Source organism: Momordica charantia (genome assembly GCF_013281855.1).
Source record: "Momordica charantia cultivar OHB3-1 chromosome 10 unlocalized genomic scaffold, Mcharantia_2.0 BLBB01000010.1, whole genome shotgun sequence".
NCBI classification, from domain to species: Eukaryota; Viridiplantae; Streptophyta; class Magnoliopsida; order Cucurbitales; family Cucurbitaceae; genus Momordica; species Momordica charantia.
In genome coordinates, this window is record NW_028275158.1 from 17562589 (window position 1) to 17586762 (window position 24174).

The following is a 24174-nucleotide window of genomic DNA, read 5'->3' on the forward strand; positions in this document are numbered from 1 at the left end:
CTAAGCGCCAAGCTTAGGATGAGCTTCTCAGCTTTTACTTCAGACTCCTAAGCGCCCAATTTAGGTCAAGCTTCTTCAAATACCAAACTTAATCAACATGGCAAATCTAAGTTGAGTTTCTCAAAGTTGGCTCAAGTCATGACCATAACACTGTGTTCGATGTCCGACCTACTATATATTGTTCGATGTCCGACATGTGATCTACTTCAATCTCGAAAGATGGAAGTCACCACTTAGGCAATTTTCAAACCCAGGAAAAACTTCTCTGCCATGTCGAACTCGGACCAGCCAGAGAGGGGGCCAATGTTTGGGGGGTTTAAAATCGTACTGCCACGTGGAGGACAGAAAAAGGTCCAAGTTTGGAGGTCTTTCCCTTTGGTGGCCGACTTGAAGTGGGCGACCTGATGATCTTTCCTTTGGTGACCGACCTGAAGTGGGCGACTTGAAGATCTTCCTTTTGGTAGCTGATCTAAAGAGCTCCACGAGGGCCGACTTGAAGGTCTTGCCTGAAGAGCTCTCTAAGGGCCGACCTGAAGGCCTTGCCTGATGGCCGACCTGAAGACCTTCCCTGAAGGTCGATCTGAAGGTCTTCCCTGAAGATCATTCAAGGGAGAACGACCTTCCATACTTGGTCAAATTCCAGATCACAAGAGTATGAACTGGAATAGCTACTCCCGATAGGCCGACCTTGGTTCCAATATGCTCAACCCGCTGGTCGGATTCCTTGTCGGGTACCTCAACCTATAAATAAGGCACTTCACTCTTCAGTCAGGTATCGTATGCTAGCTCGGTCTCCATACTAAGGTTGGACTCAAAACTGACTTGAGCGTCAGAGTGTTTGTTCCCTTATGCAGGTCTTTCCTCGCCAAGTGGCCTTTCAGCTCATTCTTGACACCAGCTCATCCTAGTCAGCCGATCTTGACCCTTCAAGCTGGTCATCCATTTTCAAAGATACCCAAGCTCTTCCCACGGTCATACTTGGAGCAGGTCGAGCTCTTCCGCATGGTCGACCTTGATCAGGTCATACCCCGTCACATTTTTTGCATAACATATTCTATTTCTCGCCAACCATTTTCTCATAATTAAGCTTTAAACCCTTAGTAAATTTCTTGAAGAAGTATTTATTCTTATAAAACATTTTTTATTTTTATTTTTGTTTATGTTGTCTTTGTTTAAGTAGTCATGTCGTCTACTTGATGACAAACTTATTGTTGTATGCATGAGAGAGAAAATATGTTTCGATAAATATAATTTAACATATGGTATAGTTTTGTCCTGGTACCTTATCGTATTTGCAAAATAAAATCACATAATTAAGCAATTGCTTCTTTTGAGCAGCACTGTGGAAGACAAGTTTTTTCTATAGTTTTAAATAGATTCTTTTGAGAAAAAAAATTCTTAATTTAATGTAATTCATTTTAATTCTATCCATAAAAATTATTTTAATTGTAATAAAAGTAATGAAATAATTTTTTTGAAAAAAAAACAATGAAATAAACAAGCATAAATTATCATTATTAAGGATAGATTTGAAATTTAAAATTAAAGGATAAATAGATCCAAAAATGATTCTCAACCATTGATTTTTTTTAGTTAACAATATGGAGAGTAAAGCTTAAATTCCCTAACCTTTTAATCGAGGTATTAATAATGTCTTAACCAATTGAGCTATTGGTAAATAGAAGATATATATATATATATATATAAACACAATAAGATATTTTTAATATAACATGATTCATTAATATTCTAGGCATAAATATTATTTTAATTATAATAGAAGTAATGAAATAAATAAGCAGCTATATTATCATTAAGAATAGGTTTAAAACTTTAAAATTATATAAAGAATAAATAAATAAATAATGTTCCTAAAAAAGTAAAATATGATTCTCAACTATCTCACATTTTAATTTAGTAAAAATTAAAATATAGATAAATATATTAACAATTACATTTGTTACTTTTGTTGAAAAAACGATTGTCTTGACTTCAATACTAAAGTTAGTTTCTCTATTTGTAAATAATTGAATCCTAAAACTTTAGAATATAATAATTTAATTTATATAGTTTAAAATTTGTAAAATTGAATTACTATGGTAGAAAATCTCATCAAGGAGAAGGAGAAGTATCATATATAATAACATCACTTTGACAAAACTTTAAGTTACAAATACTATAAACAGTTACAATTTTAGACTATAAAATCAGGTCCGTTTGATAACTATTTTATTATTTCTTTTATATTCCGTCTTGAAATTAAGGTGTAAACACTACTTTCACTGATGTATTCATTTACTTTTCTTTTTATATTTTAGAAACGTTTTCAAAACTTAAGCTAAAATTTAGAAACTAAAAATAGTAGTTTTTTAAAATTTATTTTTATTTTAAAATTTGACTAAAAATTCAGATTATTTTTTAGAAATGACAGAAAAAAATTATGAACAATACTTAGAGTGACACATTACATCATTCATCTTCAGATTTTTCATACTCAAACATGACCAATCCAACACAATTTTAAGAAACAAACAAGAAGAACAAAATGATTATTTATTATTATTATTATTTTTTAGTAGATGAACAAAATGATTATTAAACCAACCTAAATTATTATCTATGTACTCCATTGGCTAATGTGCCAATAACTTTGTAAAGATATTTATACATGGATAATAAATGATAAGATGTATATGGGAAAAATAAATACAAACGTCCACTTCTCTCTCTCTCTTCCCTTCCCCCCCCCCCCCCCCCCCCCCCCCCCCCCCCTCCCCGTCTTGCGTCTCTCTCCTGCCCTCGGCTGTGACTCTGCGTCAACGTGTGTGTTCCTACGCTAAGCCAAAGCCTCAGAAACTTTCTTGTCAAAAAAGAAATGGGGGCGAATTTTTTGTAAAACCCATTTTCACACTGCCCCTTTTGCTTTGCCTTCTTCAACTCTGTTGTATTAACTTCTCTTCTTCACCGCCATAACCCAAAAACAATAAAAAAAAAAAAAAGAAACCTTCCCCCAGTAATCATTTCCATTCCTTCCCAAGATTCTTCGGAATCTCCAGTTTCTGCGAGCTTTGGAATCTGCTGGGCCGTCCAAGAAAATATGCATCTCTATAATGCTTGGCTTCCGCCCCCTGTTGCTCGAGATACCACCAAGGAGAAGGAATCTTTCGCTCTTGTCATCACTTCTCTCAAGGATTCTTATCGCCCTGATGATCCTGAATCTGTATATTCCACTCTCAAATGGTCTCCGTTATTGACCTGTCAGTATTTCACCCTTTTTTTTTTCTTTTTTTTGTTCCTTAATTCTGATTCGGATGTTGCTTTTAATGGCGTCCCTTAATTTCTTACTGTTTACTTAAAGGATAATGTGGTCTGTCTACTTCTCTAACTGTGCGTCTCTGCTTTTTCCTTTCCTTTCTTTCTTACTCTTTTTTCTTTCTTTTTGGAAGATTTAATGTTTTAAATAATCCAGGTTTAAGCTCTTTAACCATGATTAACTCGGTTTTTCTGAATTGGGTCAGAATACCCGTTTCCCTTTGCTTATGATAGTCCTACTAGTTCATTGTATTCCGTGTCAGGCGGCTGAAAATAAAGTTGGAAACTGAGGATTATTGTGCTTCTGGGAATATAGGAATCATTTTATCTATTATGACATCGCGTGTCTTGGGCTGTATGCCACCGGGCCACTCGGATTATGTTCTTATAGATTATTAGCATGATCTTTTTTTTTTTTAATAATTAATTTATTTTTTTTAAAAGAAATCTCTGCATACAAATCTCAGTTTCTATATGTTCTAGGATATCTAGACCACAGTTACATGGCAATATCAAACGGTTTGAGGATGACCATGTACTGGTGGAAATAATGGGTTCGGGAAATGACTTTTTCAGAAAGGTGCTCTAATTAGCTTGAGTGGCAGAACTTGACTTATGAACAAGCATCTCATGTCTGCTACAATTTCCTTCAGCTGCCACTAGGAAATGACTTTCTCAGAGGTTGTTGCTTTATGATGGAGGAGATGCTTTCGCATTCCTGTTTCATGATAAGGGTTGCGTTATTTGGCACTTTCCTTTTTTTTTTTTTGCATTATGGGGATTTGACTGTGAGAGAAAAGGAGAATTTTCAACAGTGTTGGTAAGTCCTGGGAAGAGTTCGGTCTTGTGTCTGGGGCGTCTTTATCGAAGGAATGTTGTAACTATCCATTAGGACTTGCTGGAGCCTTCTTTTGTATACCTGGTTAGTTTTTTTTGCAGTTCGCCAGTTTCCTTTTCAGTGGACTGGTTGTTTGCCTCTTTGTATTATTTCATCTTGCGCAATTAAGGTTGGTTTTTCATTAAAAGAAAACTATAAGAATGTCTTCTGAATGAGGCTGCTTCTTTGATAAATTTGACTTGAAGTGAATAGGACAGAATTCTAAGGACCCGTCTAGGATCTTATTGAGTGTTTTGAGTCTTATTTGCTATGTTGCTCCTCTTGGAGTGTCCTTGGTTTAGTATTTTGTAGTTACTCTCTCTTTGATTTGTAAGAGAGTGTTTTTGCAATTAATGTTGGCCTTTGGTTCTGGAAAGATGTCTTATCTTCTCTTTCCCGATTTTCATAACAAATATTGTTAGAATGCTGCCAATCATTTGTTCAATGCTCTCTCTGAGTTGTCAGAAAAATGGTAAAGTTTTGATGATTGGCATGAATATAACTAGTTAAATGCTTACTATGCTATGCAGTTTATGAAAGCCAAAAGCGAAGTATCATTGGAAGATGTAGCTGCTGTTGTAGATATTGGGTTAGAGTTATTTCATATGTCACAAGACAAGCTGTACGCTCAGGTGCTGATTTTTATATTTGAAATGATAAATACTTCTTGTTCAATGTTTGTTGCTGTTATCTTTTTCCTTACTAAAGGAAGATCCTATTTATTTTTATAGGTCAGATGGGGAATCTCCTAGTCAGAATAATAAACAAGTATTCAAAGAGGCTATCCGTGAAAGTTCAGTGGCGACCTTTGTATGACACTCTTGTGCATACACATTTTACTAGGTGAGTCATCCAAGCAAGAAACTATGGTGGTTACCAGAGCATGTACTATGTTAAATTGTCTTGCGAATGACTTTACATGTTACTTGAAACTCTTCTTGTTGTTTCTGTCAAGTCAAAAATCTTGCTTTATTCCTGAGTTTTTTAGTTTCAGAGTAAAGGCTTTCAGTATTTCTTGGTCTTAAATTTAAGGATATCGACTTGCTCTGTAGGTGTTCAGTTTGGTCATTTTAATGTCAAAAGTTCTGACCCTGGCCTATGACATGTAAAATGTCCTTGATTGCTGGTATTTGTAGACTAATTTGCTTGCTACTCTATTATGAAGCTTCTTTTCTTAATTTTAGGAGCACAGGCCCAGAAGGTTGGAGATTAAGGCAGCGGCATTTTGAGGCAATTACCTCTCTTGTTAGGTCCTGCCGGAGATTCTTCCCAGCTGGTTCTGCTGCTGATATATGGACAGAGTTCAGGTGGTGCTATCTCTCTATGCTATAGTTTTACCTGTCGTGTAGTCAATAGGAACTCCATGTATTCAAATTTCTTTTCTCCTTATTTTTGTTTATACTTTACATATATACATTTTTAAATATGTGAGTACCATGAAAAGAGATAAACTGTAAATTTAAGTGCTCTTGAGGTGGTGTCATTGAGTTGGTAGCCTACTCACTCTAGATATTAATAATTTATGTTTTATTAATTCTAAATGTTGTACTATCAGACACTAGCTAGGATTAGTTGACGTATGAAAAAATTTGCTGGGAACCCTCAATTATGATTTTTCTAAAAAAAAAAAAATTTTGTCATGCAAATAAGAAAATTGTTTTTCGAAAATTTGTGTTCTCATTTGTATCTCTTGCATTAATTTGTAGACTTGGTTTATCATCAATGCATAAAATGTCATGTAGGGTCAAAAGTCACCGACTCACTCACATTGTTTTTTCAATATAATCTCATCCTAAATTGGTCACTTTAGTGGCACTTGATTTGTAACCTGTTCAATAGCTTTACATATTGTCACTTTTATATCTTTGGCATAAAGACTAGACATGATGTTTGATATACATGGAAATATTATTCTTATAATTAAATTGATGTCTCATCTTCACAACTGTCTTTGGACCTTCATTTGCTTTATACAATGGTTTTGTTTCTTATCCCCCAACCCCCGCCCAAAATGGGGAAATGAGTCAGTCTCAACTAATGAGTGGAATTTGCAGATCTATGTTGGAAAATCCTTGGCATAATTCATCCCTTGAAGGTTCTGGTTTTGTCAGACTTTTTCTTCCCACCAATTTGGACAACCAAGACTTTTTTTTCACAGTAAGGAGTACTTGTATGTAGAAATTTCATTTGAAGTAGTTTTTTAGCTCAATTATCAGATCATAACGTCCTGCCATTATATGGCAGCAATTGGATTGGAGAGAATGTATGCACACTGGGACTCAATACCAAATTGCCAATTTTGGAACAGTCAGTGGCAGCCATTATAGCTCGCTTTGTCAAAATTATAGTCTTAAGACTGGAGTGTTTTCTTGCCTACACTTTTCTCTAGATTCTTAAACATGTTTGAGGTGAGCATTTGAACTCTGCAGGTTATTTTTAATTATGTTAGATATTGGTTAGAAACACCAAGGCTGGTTGCTAATCTATAGTTGAGCTTGAGGAACTGCAGTTTGATGATCGTCTTAAACGAGTGATGAGTGATTCAATTGGTTAGAAGTACCACTTGGTGGATTCTATTTGTAGTTGAGCATGAACCTTGACATATGAAGTATTTAAAAGTAAGAGTTCTGCGTTGATCATGTTGTAAGACCTTTTCTTGTCGTTAGTCTTTGTTACAAAAAATGATTATCTACCTTTGTGGAAATTTAAAGGTGTAGGTCTTACTTGAGTTGCAATTGAAAAGCGAGGTTTTGGAAACATGCAAACAAGGAAATTGTTGCTTTTTGTAATTTCTAAAAGTTCAGGAACATGTTTGGGTTGGATTTTCACTCTCTCTCAAAAATAAATAGATGAAGTTTAACAAATGTTAAAATAGTTGTTTCAAGTGTATTCATATTTTTATTTTATTTTATTTTTATTATAGTAGTTTATGATGTGATTTTGATAGTTATGAAGTTATATTCTTTATCATATTTGTTGAATAATGAAGAAAGAGAGAGGGAGGTATGCAAAACAGACCAATTATGAAACAAATATTTAACTTTCCATTGTTTTCCAGATTTTATTCAGTCTTATATATTTATTCAGTTTCTAGATATAATATTGTATCTTGAAATAACTTCTAGATTTATTGCTGTAGAATCAAATGTTCTTGCTTTTATTAATTAATTAATTAATTAATTTTGTGTTTCTTATCCTGACTTGAAATCATTTGAAACTCAACTGCCAAACAGAAACTCATACTTCATGTGAGAAATTTGTAGGTTCCAGTAGCAATGGTAGTGGATCATATCCATTCTCTGTGGATGTTCCTCGATAATACCAGGTTCTTGTTTTCCAATAAGATGGGCACCCCCATCTAAAGCCATTGCAAAATCAATCGTAAGTTGATATTTTAAGCATCTTTGTTCTGATATTCATGGGAGATGTTATGAAAATGTGTTGACATTTAAATTGCAGGTATAATCTTCTAAAACCCGGTAGTTCAGCCTGGCTTCACCTTGAGAAGTTGATCGACCTTCTTGAACAGTTAGTTCCACTGCCTTCTAACTCTATCAAATTTTTTTTCTATTTATCTTTTTTTCTTAATTTAATCTCTTACAAAAAAAATTTGTAACAGATATTATCATCCTTCTAATGGTGGGCGTTTGGACTTATGTATTAGAGCGATTTTGCTTCATTTGGTTTTTACATTCCGGAAACGGCTTCAGTCTGAGCAGTGAGAATTTCCTTTATTTGGTTTAAAAACATATTGTTAGCTTTTACCCATTATGGCTTTCTAATAAAATACTGTTATTCCAGGAAGGCAGATGAGAATAATCAGAACAAGCTGTATTTAGGACCATCAGAAAGAAAATCTTTTGTCAATACAATCTTAAAGTTAATTGATCGTGGTCAGTATAGCAAAAATGAACAATCTTTCTGAAACAGTTGCAGCTGCAACCTCTATTTTGTCTTATGTAGAGCCTTCTTTGGTTCTTCCTTCCCTTGTGGCCTCTCGATTCATATGGCCTTGGAGACGGTTAGTCATATGGCCTCTACTTGGAAAAGTTTAGATCCCTAATTCTAGGATGTGTCATATGTAAGGGCTGGTCAGTTAGTTTTGACTAATAATTGACACCAAACCAGTATGTTGGTTCCTTTTACAGAGGAAACTGACCAAAAATCTATCTTAAAGATGACATAAATTGACCAATCATGGTTATTTTGAATCAGTTTAGGTTGGTATATGCTGACAACTAAAGGAGGAAAAGAGGAAAGAACAAAGTAATGGAATTGAAGTGGCTATATTTATAACGGGAACTGAAAGATAGGATAGAATAGAAAAGAAAGGATTCATAAGTAAGAACAGATTTTTGTTACTGTTTTTGGAAGGAAAGAGAGAAAAATGAAAACTAAAGGTTAAAAAATTATAAAATTTAATTAGAAGAGAGCAACACACACACATTTATTATTAGAAGTGTATGGAAAAGGTATGTGTGCACAATATTCAAAGTGGAAGGGAAGAGGAGGAAAGATGAATTGATGGGAAAGGATAAATATAAAAATTGAGAAGCTTGAATACTAGTTTTGTTTGTTTTTATTTCATTATTTTTTGATGAAAACGAAAACCCATGTAAACAAACATGTTAGGTTCAGTTTGGTTTGGTCTCTGCAGATTTTATTTAAGCTCTACTCAATTATATCGATCATTTGAGGGTTTCCCATGCAAACTAAATTAATAATTTTATTTAATTGTTAGTGTCTAGTTGCTGCTATGATTAGTTTCCTTGTCCTTTTTGTTGTCTTTCTAGATGACTGCTACCCACCAGTTGAAAACTGCTGTTATGTCAGTAGCATTTGTTGGGCGTCCATTATTTCTGACATCTTTGTCAGCTTCGGCTGTAAAGCCAGCAGATATTGTTGGCTGATGATGAGTTCGTTAATCTTCTCATGGTTCACTATCCAATGCCTTACTTGGTATGGATGCTAATGATCCTCCTAAAACCCTGGCCACCATGCAATTAATTGGTTCCCTATTCTCCAATGTATAGTAACATTCTTTATTAGTTTTCTCTTCTTAAGTTCGCCTCCAATGATCAAAATATAAATTTGCAGTTAGCTTCTTTGAATGATACTTAGACGAGCTGTCTATTATTCCAATACGATTTTCTGAATGGTTGGATGAGTTTTTTATGTCGCCTATTCTCCTTGCTCCTGCACCTGGAACCTAGCAGTGTTCTGTAAGTTATGCCACTAAGTTTTATCTTTTTGGCCAAATCATTTTCTTAATCATTTTTCAATTGCTAAATCCATATTCAGGCATTACTGATTGTTTTGGCAGGAATGAGGGTCTACATTCTTCATCAGCTTCAGGAACTTTTCTGGTCGATGATGGGCCTTACTACTACTGTATGCTTGAAATCCTGCTTGGAAGGCTTTCAAAACCATTGTTCACTCAGGTTTTATAAACTTCACGACTGCTCCAATTACCCTTTTCTAGCAACTTAATAAGCTTTTGGACAGGGTGTAAATTTTTTTCTCTTCCATCACTTTCAGGCTTTAAAGAAAATTTCTAAATTTGTCAAGACAAATATTCTTCCCGGAGCAGTTGCAGAGGTTGGACTTCTTTGTTGTGCATGTGTTCATTCATTCTGACCCAGAAGAGGCAGTTGCTCAACTTGTTGAGCCAGTTTTTGTCATCTGCCATATCCTCTATGAAGGGATGCCAAATACAGGATTTGGAGGGCAAGGAAAATCGAAGGTTCTTTTAACTTCACACATTTTGTACCAATAGTTTAATAATGTTGTGAAAAAGTGTAACAATTCTCTTTTCAGGGAAAACCGGCGCTTTCTCCCAGCTCTTGAAACTGCAATTGACTATCAGTTGAAGATGTTATCTGTAGCCGTGAGCTATGGAGGCCCGACACTACTTCCTTATAAAGAAAAATTCAAGGAAGCTATTTGTTGTGGTTTTGAGTCTCCATCGTGGAAGGTTAATGTCTGCTTTACTTTCTCTTGGTGATTAAAAATCAAGTCAAGATCTTCTTGATAAAAAGGTTCGTTTGGTCTGGTTTGATTTTTTTCGTATGGTCGTATAACAGGTGAATGGGGCTGCTGATCATCTTCTTAGGTCTCTCCTAGGGAGTTTGATTCTCTATTATCCTATTGATCAGTACAAGTATGTCCATCTCTTTTCACTGGCATTCAAGTGCATCTCCCTTTATCCTCCTCTTTCTACTTTTTCCCACTTGACTTGGAGGTTGAAATATCTGAATTTCTAGATGTGCTGTACGTCATCCTGATGCTTCGGCATTAGAGAATGGATCAGTACAAAACTACTCAAATGATGAATCACCATTAGTGATCCCCAAGTGGCACATTCCAAATGATGAAGAGATTCAGTTTGCAAATGAATTATTGGATCTTCATTTTCAATCAGCTTTGGATGATCTATTACAAATATGTGAAGGCAAAATTCATGCTGATCCAGGTCCGGGCGCATACTTATTCCTCTTAAACAGTGCTTGCACAAACCAAGGCACATTTTAGGCAGGAAAAATAGTTGTAGGAGTTACTGATTCCAGGGATCCATATTGTAGTTATTCTTGAAATTATCTGAATGTACTTTTTATTATGATCAGTATCTTTAGATTCTAAAAATTATGATCAGTATCTCAATACATTCATATGTTTAATGAAATTCTTTGCCTCAAGTTTTTGGTTATTGCAAGAAATAAAGTAATAATATATAATGGTTTCTATTTTATTACGCAGGAGATGAGAAAGATCACTTGAAAGTGATTCTGTTGCGCATTGATTCTTCATTGCAAGGTGTATTGTCTTGCTTGCCTGATTTCGTTCCATCCTTAAGAAATGGGAAGGTTGGGAATCCAGTTCATTCTTTCTTCATTGCTGGGGCATCAGGTCCAAGTGTTGGCAGCACTAAATTAAGGGAAAAGCTGCAGATATTATACATGCAGCCTGCAGGTACATTGTGAATCTCTTTTTTGTTTTCAATTTGTCATGGTTTAATATGCTTATTGCCACTTTTATCATGTGGTGAGCAGGTATTTGCTGGAAAAAAAAGCTGATGATAGTGTTTTATTGATACTCATTATTCGCATAATGGATGCTTTAGGAAACTATGGTAAAGTACATATTTGTATAGTTTTTTGTCATTTTGCCTTGGCTACTCAAATTTAAGCCTACTTTTGTGTTTTTCTTTGCCCCAAATCCCATTCATATCCCTTCATAAGACAAATAATGAATCTTCTTTCATGTAGGTAGTCTGGAATATGATGAATGGTCCAACCATAGGCATGCTTGGAAGTTGGAATCTGCTGCTATTATTGAGCCTCCTACAAATTTTATCATGTCCACCTCGTTCTAAAGGCAAGAAAAGGTAGCTTTTTTTTTTTTTTTAACGAGATCCCACTCAGTAATATTATTGTGCTCAAGTATATTGGTGTTTAACCTGAGCTCTCTCTCTCTCTCTTCTAATTATTATTTTATTGTTATTTTTTTATCAGGCCAAGGTGGGCACTTATTGATAAAGCATACATGCACAGTACGTGGAGATCATCACAATCAATCCTATCATTTATACCGAGTTGGTGGAAATTTCTGTCCACCAGAGCATGTGATTCTTCTGGTGGATGATCTTTTAAATCTCGCTTTGCACAGTTTGAGACTGTTCGTGTGTAAGTCTTCTAAGAAACTGCCCTATGGCAAACACATGGTACCATCTACTGGATCCTAATGCAAACAATTTATCTTGTTCCAAACATTATAAAGCGAATCTTTTGATGTGGTATTTCCCAGTTTCCTGCACGGTTTACTTAAGAGTGCAATTTCTCTCTTTCTAAATTTCAGGAATGTATAAACTTTATTGGTCATCAAGCCTTCGTATGTGGCCTAATGATAAATTTATCTCGTATAATCTTGCTTAATAATTTGGTAATCTTTTGGTAGGCCTCTCATAATACGTGTACCAGACTAAGAATAAGAAGGGGATTGGGGCATAGAATGGATTTTAAGAAGAATATGGGGGCCCTTCTGTAAATGAAAGTATACCATTGGGGCAGAAAAGAGTGATGTGTATAGGAAGGATGAAAACTTTGAGGGTAGTTTTTGGGGATATAATAGTTGGGAGAGTGATGGTAGCTCTCAAATCGACCCCTAAAGTTGCTAGCAAAGATTGGTCGTTACGTCCAATGGCAAACTCTGTAATTTATGACCTGTTGGGTATTGGGCTAATCAGAAGTTAATTACCCATCAGCAAATCACTTTAGTAGAGTAGTTGAATGCTAACAAGCACTGCAGTGTTATGGTCCTTTTCGGTTTCTGATCTCATTACACGTTATTATTTCCAGAGTTCCCTTCCATTCATATAATATTTCATGGGTGGGTTCAACAAAATTATTGAACATATTTTTATACTTGCCAACTTTCTTGTAACATGGTTTTGCAAGACTAGCCAGTTGAGGTTTTGGGTCTGAGTAGAATATTATAGCCCTACGTGATCCTTAAACTTTGGAGATTTGGTTTTCTAGGAAGAATGCTTTTTCTCTGATGGAATGTGGGATCAGCAAGCACCATTGGTACCCATTTTCTGTTTTCCACCTTAGGACAAGGTGGTTCATTAGGGATGGGATGATGATTCACCGCGTCCATTGTTCATGTGCACGAAAGGAGGAAGATTAAGAAGTGAATGTGGGGCCTCTTTTGTAACTGAAAGTTAACCAAGTTGATGGCTGAAAAGTGACATGTAGTTAACGTTGATATATAAGAAGGATGTGAACTTTAGTAGATGGGCAGAGTGTTGGGAGCCTCTTGGATGAACCCCAGAGATATACTTTCAATGCCTAATAAGAATACCAGTTGATTTATATCACTTTTCAATTGTTTAAGAAGTCTTTAACAGCTCAAAATTTTTTGCTCCTTCCATTCATTTGTAGAGTTTTCTGGTAATTGGTAACTTTTTTTTTTTAATCTTTTTCTCTTCCTTTTAATCATCAATATGGTATCTTATTTTGTCCATTGGAAGAATGTTGATAGTGACGATTCTAATATCATTGCTGTCGGTTCTGCATACTTTTAGTTTATCAACTTTATACATCGATCTCTAATTCTGTATGATAAGTGATATAACATTTCTAATTTAAAATTTTGACCTGCTGCTCAGACTTGCTGGAAAGTCTCTTATGAAGTTGCTAAAGAGATGGCCATCTATGATTTCGAAGTGTGTTCTCTCTCTTTCTGAGAATTTAAGGAACCCTGACTCACCTGAAAATGCTGTACTAGGGTCCTGTGCAATCCTTGCCACCCAAACAGTTCTGAAGCATATGACAGTGGTAGCTATCAGAACAGAGGTCTTTAAACAGATTACTTCTGTAATGAAATGTTCATGAAATATCTTCCTTTTTCTTCCAGGATTCGAAGTCATTCTCTTCATTTATTTTTGGAATTCTTTCAAGGTAACTTCTTTTCCCTGCCTTAAATCCTATATCGTTTGAATATATGCTGTGTCCTCTCATTCTCCTTTTTGCCTGAAGCTCCCATCATGAATCACTGAAAGCCCAGAAAGCAATCAATGAGGTAAAGTATCATCCAAAATAACATGATAGCAATTGCGACTTTATTTTTTAAATAATATCTACTTCATCAATTAAGTACCTTAAGTAATACCTTATGTGACTTTCTACAGCTATTTGTCAAATTTAACATTCACTTTGCTGGAGTATCTAAGAGCATTTTCCTAACATCAGAGAAACAAATGGGTGACGTCGATTTTGCAGATTTGGTTTCTCAGCTCAGTTCAGTCAATGAGTTTTGATTCTACCAGCTTACACTGGCGGTAAAATTATTTTGCTTTACTACTTGTAGTGAATATAGATGTTCTGTAGGATCAGTTAAGCTCTCCACTCAACTTTGAGGGACAAATTCACACAATGATGAAACTCATAGCAGTACTGTACTGGCTTTTAAAATATGAGATATTTAAATCAAGTTCTTCCTTCTTTATAGGTATAATTTGATGGCTAACAGAGTTTTGCTTCTATTGGCAATGGCATCTAGGAATGACCCAAGCTCCTCAAAGATCCTCAGTGAAACTGCTGGTTTGATGAGTGATTTTTTTGTGATGACGTTATGTTCTGAATCAATTTATTTTCTCCTATTTCTTGAATTTTCTATGCTAATGCTTTTCCAGGCCACTTCTTGAAAATTTAAAAAGTCATCTACCTCAGACTAGAATACTTGCAATCTCAGCCTTGAATATTTTATTGAAAGAATCACCTTACAAAGTTTCGGATGACAAGGAACGTGTCTTGCCTGTTGGAATGCAATTAGATTCAAAGTCATCCCTTGAAGGAGCCTTGACACAAATTTTTCAGGAAGAAGGATTTTTCAACGAGACATTTAATAGTCTCTCTCACGTTCACATAATAACAGATGTTGATGGTGCATCCTCTGGAGGGAACCATAGAAACTCTTCTTTCCAGAGTCAAGCTGACAAATCAATCACCCGTTTTTATTTTGACTTCTCAGCTTCATGGCCTCGCACACCTAGCTGGATATCATTGATAGGAAGTGACACCTTTTACTCAAATTTTGCTCGGATTTTCAAACGGTTGGTACAGGAATGTGGGATCACTGTTCTGTTCTCACTGAAAAGTACGTTGGAAGAATTTGCAAATGCAAGCGAGAGGTCTAAGCAGTGTGTTTGCTGCAGAAGCATTGGCTGGCATATTGCATTCCGACGTCGATGGCCTTTTAGATGCTTGGGAAAGCTGGATAATGGTCCAGTTGCAGAATATCATTCTGGCACAATCTGTAGAATCTATACCTGAGTGGGCAACTTGCATTCGTTACGCGGTCACTGGAAAGGGGAAATATGGAACAAAAGTCCCTTTCTTAAGGCAACAGATTCTGGAATGTTTGGCTACACCTTTGCCTGCAGCAGCAACTACCACTATTGTGGCAAACGCTATGCTTTTCTATCAGCTTCACTTATAGAACTATCCCCTTCAAAAATGCCATTGGCTGAAATACGCCTACATATTAGACTTCTTGAGGAGCTGCTTGGCAATATGTGTCATTCATCTGCCCAAGTAAGCATGTTCCTCTTATATTTTAATTTAGTTATTCTTTTTAGTCCGTCCCATTCTGCTTGCATGTCTTCTAAAACCTAAAGTGATGATGGAATTATACATATGTCATATTGTAGGTCTTACCACCATGAAGCGTAAACTCAAATAAATGTCTTCATTGACAATAGTTCCAGTATTAGTGGTTAGGTGTTAGTATTCTGAATTCCTTGGCGCTAAATATTATTTTTTTTAGTTATTTTTTTTATAAGAAAGTGAGAATTTCATCATCAAGAAAGCTTGTTACAAAAAGAAGGGGAAAAACAATCCCCTTAGAGCCTGCGGTTACAAAAAAAAATTCCGGTTTGGCATTAAAATTCACAAAGTTGTAATTACAAAAATCTTAAGCTATGAGACAACACGTAGGAGCAGAAGTATGAACAAGTTCCCAAAAGCACTAAATAAATGTTTCTTTGCCGAAGACCCTTGGATTCCTTTCTAACCAAATCCTTCATAAGGTAGCTGATACTACGTTTTGCCAAATAACAAGAGCTTCCTTCTTGAATGGGGAGCCAACAAATTTTTTGTTTAGTTAATTAAGAGTTAAACTCAAATGATCTAACAACCATGTCTACCTGGATCATCTTGAATTCCTAATCTATTATTTTCTTTTATTATTTTGTTATTTTTTATTTTATTATTATTATTTATTATTATTTTATAAGAAACTATGCTTTCGTTGAGAAAAATGAAACAAGGTACAATAAATACAAAGAATACAAAGAGGGCCTACAAAAAGACAGTCCTGAAGAAGGGAGCCCCCTAAAGAAAAGGCTCCAATCCAAGAGAATGAATCCTAATGGATAATTACAAAAGACCTTGGAAACATAGCCCCATAACAAAAGTATTAAATCTAATGAGCTCCCATACATATCCACAGATTTCTCCACCTCCTAAACAATATGTGATTCCTCTCCAGCCAAATACTCCAAAAAGTAGCCAAAAAACAGCTTGCTACAAGAAACGCCCCTTATCCCAAAAAGGAGGGTGTAACAGCACCTCCTCCTCCTTTTGTTAATAATTTATTGGATACTTGAAACCCGTACGTTTTATTTCTACCTTTTTTTTCCCCAGTTTTGAGATTAGGAATTGCTGACTAATCATACAGCTTTATACTGAGAAATTTTTTGAAAGCTAGTAATTTCCAGAGTGAAATGGTTAAGTGTGCATCACGGAAGTAGCAGTATAGTTACATTGTTGATTTTATCATTGTTTTTCAGAAGACGTGCTTATCCCACCTAGCCCTTTAAAATCATGAATTAATCGATTAAAAAATATATTGATGACATATGAATGAAGTACATGTTAATAGTATATTTTTTTTCAACTTAAAAACTTTTTACTATTTTTACCTTGGTGTCAGTGTGCGTAAGTTTGATAATTAAAATCACTATTTCACGCATAGAGTAACAGTAACACTTTGTAGATGTGTTTCAATATTTCTTTTATTTTCTATATGTGATTTTTTAGATATAAAATTCTGTCTTGATGTTACTTAAAGTTCATTTTAGTTGTGTTTTATAGAGCACAAGAAATTTTGTATTGGACAAGTAAAGTTACATAAATGGAATCACAAGTTGCCAGTTCGACACATTTTCAATATTGTTTAAAAATTTTGAAAGCTGGATTTGTTGAACAGGTAAGGGAAGCAATAGGTGTGACTCTTTCCATTGTTTGCTCGAACATTCGACTTCATGCATCTCGTACTCATGATCATTCACATGGAGATGTCGATGACGAACTTAAAGAGGAAAGATGGATTAAGCTTTTAAACCGAACGTGCAACTAAGGCAGTGAAGAATATTCACAACTCAAGCCATTCTATTAACTTGGACACATCAAAAGACATAAAACTTCAAAATGGACACTCAAATGTTGATTCAGAAGATGATGTCAAATGGATGGAAACGGTAAATATTGTAACCCTTTGTTTTGAACTTTCAGAATCTATTATCAAAAGAACTTTCAAATCTAACATTAACTTTATTTTATCAACTCTCTTCCACTTTTGCAGCTATTCCATTTTATCATATCGTCAATGAAGTCAGGAAGGTCTTCTCATTTGCTAGATGTTATCGTTGGTCTGCTATATCCTGTAATCTCCTTGCAGGTATATAAAACCCAACTTTACTGTTGTACATTTAGGGAGCTTTTTGATGGACTTGTTGCTTCTCTCTCACAGAAGACAGCTGGATTTGGCCCATTGATTACTCTCCTATATTCTTGATTAATTATTACCATTATCATTATTTTATTTTATTCTTTGGTCATGAAGGAAACATCAAATAAAGATTTGTCAACATTGGCAAAGGCAGCTTTTGAATTGCTTAAATGGAGGGTCTTTTGGGAACCCCATCTGCAGAAGGTTATATCTGTAATTCTCTCTTCAGCTGGCGATTCTAACTGGAGAACGAGATCTGCTACGTTGACATATCTTCGATCTTTCATGTACAGGTTAGTCCATTAGATTGATCACTGAAGACTTGTTGGGCGACGTTCCCGTTTCTTGTTTCTCATTTCCAATTTTTGAGAAACATCAGCGTTTTGTAATTGTTCCTGATTCTTGTTGAAAAGTTTTCAAAATTGTGTTAAAATTTTAAAAACAATGCAATCAAGTTTTTCTTTCTTTTCCTGTTCAATTTTTGTCCTAAACATAGGTAAAAACAATATTTTATCATTTTTTACTTATAAAATGCATAATAAATATCAAAAACTAAAAATAGCATAAAAATTTATATATTTAATTTGAAAAATTAATTTTCTTATAAAACTTTTACTTTTTAATTTAAAATTTTAGAAAAGTTATTTTTCCAACAAAAAAGAAAAAAAATAAGAAACAAGAATCACAATGATTGAAAAAGAAGAAACAAGAAATAAGAAAGGAAAAATAAGAAACAAGAACGTTACCGAACGGCCTTAATTGGGTCCACCAGCTTTACTTCCAATCAAAGTGGGAATAATTAGTTTCACTTATAAATAAGAACTTTGAATTCTTAGATTCCTGTTCTGTGATAACATTCTCTTGACCTCTTAGAATTGTTTGATTGACACAAGATATTGGAAATATCGTGTGGCTTCGGTTGAATTACTTTTGGTATTCTGTTTACCTTCTTTACAGGCACACGTACATTCTCACAAGTTCAGAGAAACAACAAATTTGGAGAACTGTTGAGAAGCTTCTTATAGACAACCAAGTGGAGGTAAGTTCTCGATTTCATATTTATTAAACAAGTAATATGCGAGTGTGTCATCTTTTTTAGCTGTGGCTAGTTTTCCCTTTCAAGCTAGTTAAGAATAAATGATCTTCTGTAGTTGAATTGTAGACAGAGTTATATCAACCCTGAGGATTTCGTAACTCAAGCCCTTTGGCAGGGGAATGGATTTGTGTCTTCTTTTGACTTGGTACATAATATTTTGAATCAGATAAGAGAGCATGCTGCAGCAGTTCTGGCCGGCCTTATGAAGGGTGGAGATGAAGATCTAGCTAGAGACTTCCGCGAGCGAGCGTGTAGGGAAGCGAATCTTCTCCAAGGAAAGAGAAGAAAAAGGTTAATTTTATGGCCTCTAAATATATAAATTCGTTATTTTTTCTTGATAAATAAGAGAAAAGTTTGACTCTGATACTTAGTAATAAAATATTGGAAACTTTAATGTCGATTGGGAACTTCTTATTGAAATCCTTCAATGGAAAATCAAGCTTTCATTAAGATGATGAAAGATACATTGTGTGATCATCTAAGTCTTGTATGTTTGACATTTTATTATAGTTTTATTGTTTCAGACATCAAATGCTCACTTTTGTACCGATATAACAAGTTCGTTCTGCATTTATAGTAGACACTATTACTTCAAGAATCTTGTGCTGTCAATTGCAGAAATTTGAGTTCTGGTCAGTCGCTAGCTACGGTTCATGGTGCCGTACTTGCTTTGGCAGCTTCGGTCTTGTCAGCTCCTTATGATATGCCAAGGTATGCCTACTTATCCTTGAAAATTTGTTTTGTAATGTAGTTGGGAGAGCCAAGCTTGTTAATCATTAGAGTGAGCATTTTGCTCAACTGGGTTTCCTCATCGCTTCAATCAAAATCTTCTGGCTGATTCCGAGTTGGCTTAGGCACATGTATGAACATGAGACAGCCCCAAACAATCTAAGTTTTCGTGTACCTCTCAGGAAGTTCTTATTGAGTATAATTTGTATCTCTCTGGAGTAGTGGGGACTCATTTGGGGAGTTTCACTAGTTGAACCATCTGAACTATTTAGATAAATAGATTCATACCGTTCCTATATCTACTGCCCTTTCAGTTGGCTTCCGGAGTGTGTTACATTACTTGCTCGGTTCAGCGTGGAGCCATCACCCGTGAAAGTCACTGTAACAAAGCCATTGCCGAGTTCCGAAGGACTCACGCCGATACCTGGAATATTCAGAAAGATTCATTTAATGAAGAGCAACTGGAGGTGGGTGTAGTTTATCAAAACATATTCGAAATAGGATGGATCGATTATCAAACTTTGCTTGAACTGTTATTGTTTTGTTTTTGCAGATTCTGGCAGATACATCCTCTTCATCATCATACTTTGCTTGATCAAATAGTGTACTATTGGGAGGAAAAGATATAGCTAAGAATTTAGTGGGATGATATTCTTGTATAAATATTGTTTATCATATTCTATTGTAGTCGAACTCAATATTTGAGCTGTCTCAGTTCAAAGTTTCATTGTTTGAGGCTGAGCTGATAGAATTTAGTCAGGAAAATGAAGCAATTGATCTCAAGTTTTCCTTTTGGTACATTCAATAATACAGTCTGAAGCAATTGGTCTTAGGATCCTCAATTCTTAGTTCTTTTATTTATTGTTTTAAAGTTTAAACATTGATTTTGAAATTTGAAATTTGAAATCTTTACAAAATTGTCCAGTAATTGTGTAATTGCCTATCTCAAGTGGTAGATGAATAGACGTACTAACAAGGCTAGTTTAAGGTTAAATTACAATTTTGGTCACCCATGTACTGTTTTAATATAGTTTATGTGATTTTAGAAATTTAATTTAGTCATTGTGGTTTAAACTCAATTTCTATTGGGTCTCTCTAATTTTAAAACATTTAATAGTGGTCAAGATAAAATGGATCCCAACATTTTCTTTTTAAATAATCTTTTTGCAAGTAGTAATATAAGCTTAAAGTCGAACCGATTCATATTATTACAATGTTTGATCATTCTGGATAACGTTTGCATCCTCTGTATTACCGCGGCTATTGGCACAAAATTAACCGTAGCCATACACTTAACATGTTTCTAGCGATTTTGTTTCATGAATGACAAGTTGAATTTTATTCTAGAAAATGTCAGCTCCATTAATGAGCTTCGAAACGACCATGGAGTTAGCTTCAGCCCACAATGGTTGTAATCTAGCTTCATGTGTAGTGCCATTGCTTCTGTTACCACTACAGTTCCTACTTCCTGTTAACATTTAGAAACGTTCTACCACTTTCCTAACCTGACCACACTAATTTTGGACAATCTCTATCATACCCACGGCTCCATCAACAACGACAGCATCTGCATTTAGCTTGTATCTGGTGGGATCCATGATTTTGCGTCTGTTTTCCATTGCTCCTTAGTGTCATTGATCACCTCTTCATTTCTTTGATGCCATATACCACATGGAGCTATGATGATATTCCTAGCTTGAGCTGCCTCATCGAGAGGACGCTACACTTGATAGTGTCATTTTACGCATTGAGATCCAGGAGTGGTAGAACTCCATGTGATCGATCGAGCTGGTAGTCTTGTCATACTTCTTTAAGGTGGGAACTCAAAATTTCGTGGGAAGTTTCAGAGCTATAATTTCCACAATGAGTGGATACTCGTCTTGCTTCCCTTAATGTGGGTTTGCTTCAGCCCCCTTCTTCACATCCACGATCTCGCCTCTAAGTTCTCCCTTGAGCTCGTTCTTGAACTTGTTGAACTCTGCCTTCCAACTACTCTCGTGTTTCTTCTCAGACCATAAGTTGGTGGAGTGGAGTTCAACCTATTTAAAAAGGAAGGATGGGGCATTTCTCCGTTGGTTAATTTGTGCCCTGAGGCTTCTGGTTGGCATGAAGGGGTTTAGAGGGTTATTAACAGAGCGTTGTCCACATCTCGCAATGGATTTGGGGGTGGCTGCGATTCTCTCTCGCGAGTTTTTCTCCAACGAGACCCTTACATTTACTGGGGATCTCTTATCGTGGGGCATCTCCATTTTGTCCAACCTCCTAGAGGCCGGCTTGTAGGGCGACCACTTCTTTATTCATCCTACAACGTGTTGGGAGTGGCTCTTCGAGCCCTCTCTGTCGGTCTGGGTGGCTGGGCCTGTTGGAGGTTAGGCTCCCCAAGAGGAGTTCTATCACCAGCCTTCGGCCATTTCTTGCAGGCGGGTTCGCCTACATCTTTCTTCCAAACGTCTTTCATTGCTGGAATGTTCAAAAGTATTCTTCTGCCATTGTGATCTAGATCTTTTAGGGGTACTTTTGCCATTGTGAGATGTAAATCTTTTAGGGGTAGAGTTCACTATCGTTTTCTATTTCCCCATAGATGGTGTCGATTATTAATGTACGTTTTCGGACGGATATGTACGCTTTGAAGCCTAGAGGTATCCTACAACATAGAAACTAACATCAGTGTGGAGCTCAGTCAAATGCTCTCTGATGCCTAAGTTAGAACTTGGTGGGAGCAATTTTTTATTATGAGCTAGGATTTTTCACAAGAGAGTTTATGTACCTGAGACTAGGGTTTAAGTGTCCCTTTTATAGGTAGAAGGTAGATTGAGGAAGAAGATGGAATAGGGGTGTGGGGACCATCGATATTCTCTGTTTACTTCTAATTCTATTGAAGGACAGGTCAGCGTTGAGGACATGTGAGGTATCCTCACTATGAAATTTTCCTGTTCATTGAAAACAAAGAAAGCCCTTAGGCTGTTAACCAATGTCAACCCACCTATATTTAGGGGTGCGGAATCTCTCATTCTCTGCTTTAAGCACTGAATTCTAGACAATTCTCCCTGACCCATCCTCCTCCCTATTTATTCACGTGGCTAGGATTACATCTTCTCTCTCCTAACTATCACTACCCTACTAATTCCCTTGTTTACCCCCCTCCTATAATATCATCACTATAGGTGGCCTAATATCACCCCGTATCAGCAGCCACCTTGTCCTCAAGGTGAAAATGAAGGAATTGCTTGCACATATCATTGACAGACTTTTAAGTAGCATCTTCTTTGGCCAACCCCTTCCAACTAAAAAGCGCCTCTTATTCACTGGTATTGTCATTCGTACGCACCGCATAGACTTCCTCATGTTCAAGTAGCCACTCAAAGTCCTCTGTGAGCTGCGGGGGCAACTTGAAAGTGTTGATAGGTTGTCGATGGCCTTTTTCGGTTGAGAAACATGAAAGGTCGGGTGAATTCAAGCCTCCAGAGACAAGTCAAGCCGATATGCCACCTGAATGGGGTTGGGGGTCTTTGCCATAGACCGACTGAATGGGGTTGCGCCAAGGGAGTTATGAAAAGTCGTATATTACCAGTATTCAGCCCAAGGTAACCACTAGCCCCACTGCTTTGGTCATTCACTACAGAAACATCGGAGATACGTTTCTAAACATCGATTGACAATTTCCGTCTGGCCATCTGTTTGTGGGTGGTAAGGAGTACTCTGTTGAAGCTTTGTACCCTAAAGCCGGAATAACTCTCCAAAAAAATGGCTCCAAAGATTTTATCCCTGTCCAAGACAATGGAATGAGGGAACCCATGAAGTCTCACCACTTCACGAACAAAGGTTGCAGCTACCACTTTGGCAGTGAATAGATGACAGAGAGGAATGAAGTGAGCGTACTTGCTCACTTTATCCACCACTACAAAGATGGCATCATGGCCAAGGGATTTGGGCAATCCTTCCACATAGTCCATTGACAAATCCTCCCAAATACGATCAGGTAAGGGCATAGGCTGAAAAAACCAGCAGGAGACATTGACTCATTTTTGTTATGCTAACAAGTCAAGCATTCTTCCACATACTTCTTGACATCACTCTTCATACTAAGCCAATATAACTCACCTATCAACCTTTTATATGTGTGTAAAAAGCCAGAATGCCCCCCCAACACCAATCATGATACATATGAAGAATGACAGATATAAGTGAGGAAGATTTAGAGATTACCAGCCGTCTTTTGTAGCAAAGCATGCCCTGCTGCAGATGGAACTTAGGTACGCTGTCTGGATCAGTGGTGAGGGCCGAAAGAACTTGAGAAAAATGGGGATCATTAGCCACTTCAGTCCGTATAGTCTCGACATCAATGACTGTAGGTGCCGAAAGAGTAGCCAATTGTGTAGTCGGAGGCATTCGTGACAATGCATCAGGCCACTTTGTCCTCTAAACTCGGCTTGTACTGAATCTCAAAGTCATATCCTAAGAATTTGGATATCCACTTCTGATATTCAAGCTGTACAATCCGTTGTTCCAACAAGTATTTGAGGGCTTGTTGATTGGTTCGCATGATAAACCTCTGTCCCAACAGGTAGGGACGCCAACGTTGGATGGCCAACACCACTGCCATTAATTCCCTCTCATAGATTTACTTAGCCTGGTTTTAGAAAGACAGTGTATGGCTAAAGTAAGCTAGCAGCCTCTAGTTCTGTATAAGGACAGTCCCCAATCCTGAGCTAGAAGCATCGGTTTCGATGATAAAAGAAATACTAAATTTCGGTAAAGCCAACACTAGCAAAGTAACCATGGCCTTCTTCAACTGTTCGAATACTGCAGTTGCTTACTCAGACCACTGGAATGCATCCTTCTTAAGGAGCTGAGTCAACAGAGCTGCAAT

General features: G+C 36.3%; 1 long non-coding RNA gene and 1 pseudogene across 2 annotated transcripts; both read left to right on the forward strand.

Annotated features, from left to right (window-relative positions):
* The first annotated feature begins 4726 nt into the window (after positions 1 to 4726).
* On the forward strand, positions 4727 to 6346 carry LOC148208711 (uncharacterized). The gene is made up of 4 exons (XR_015788409.1): positions 4727 to 4821; positions 4921 to 5032; positions 5374 to 5496; positions 6244 to 6346. It is a non-coding gene; the product is annotated as an uncharacterized LOC148208711 (long non-coding RNA).
* A 1118-nt stretch (positions 6347 to 7464) lies between these two features.
* Positions 7465 to 20146, forward strand: LOC148208712 (proteasome activator subunit 4-like; annotated as a pseudogene). Its single transcript, XR_015788521.1, has 29 exons — positions 7465 to 7514; positions 7649 to 7717; positions 7809 to 7907; positions 7991 to 8210; positions 8983 to 9216; positions 9287 to 9411; positions 9513 to 9630; positions 9728 to 9932; positions 10007 to 10163; positions 10273 to 10349; positions 10453 to 10661; positions 10946 to 11158; positions 11239 to 11318; positions 11455 to 11573; positions 11701 to 11863; positions 13356 to 13524; positions 13604 to 13647; positions 13726 to 13768; positions 13878 to 14027; positions 14198 to 14289; positions 14382 to 15282; positions 16958 to 17228; positions 17333 to 17428; positions 17594 to 17772; positions 18437 to 18518; positions 18742 to 18866; positions 19194 to 19286; positions 19619 to 19771; positions 19858 to 20146. The product of XR_015788521.1 is annotated as a proteasome activator subunit 4-like (transcript).
* The last annotated feature ends 4028 nt before the right edge of the window (positions 20147 to 24174 follow it).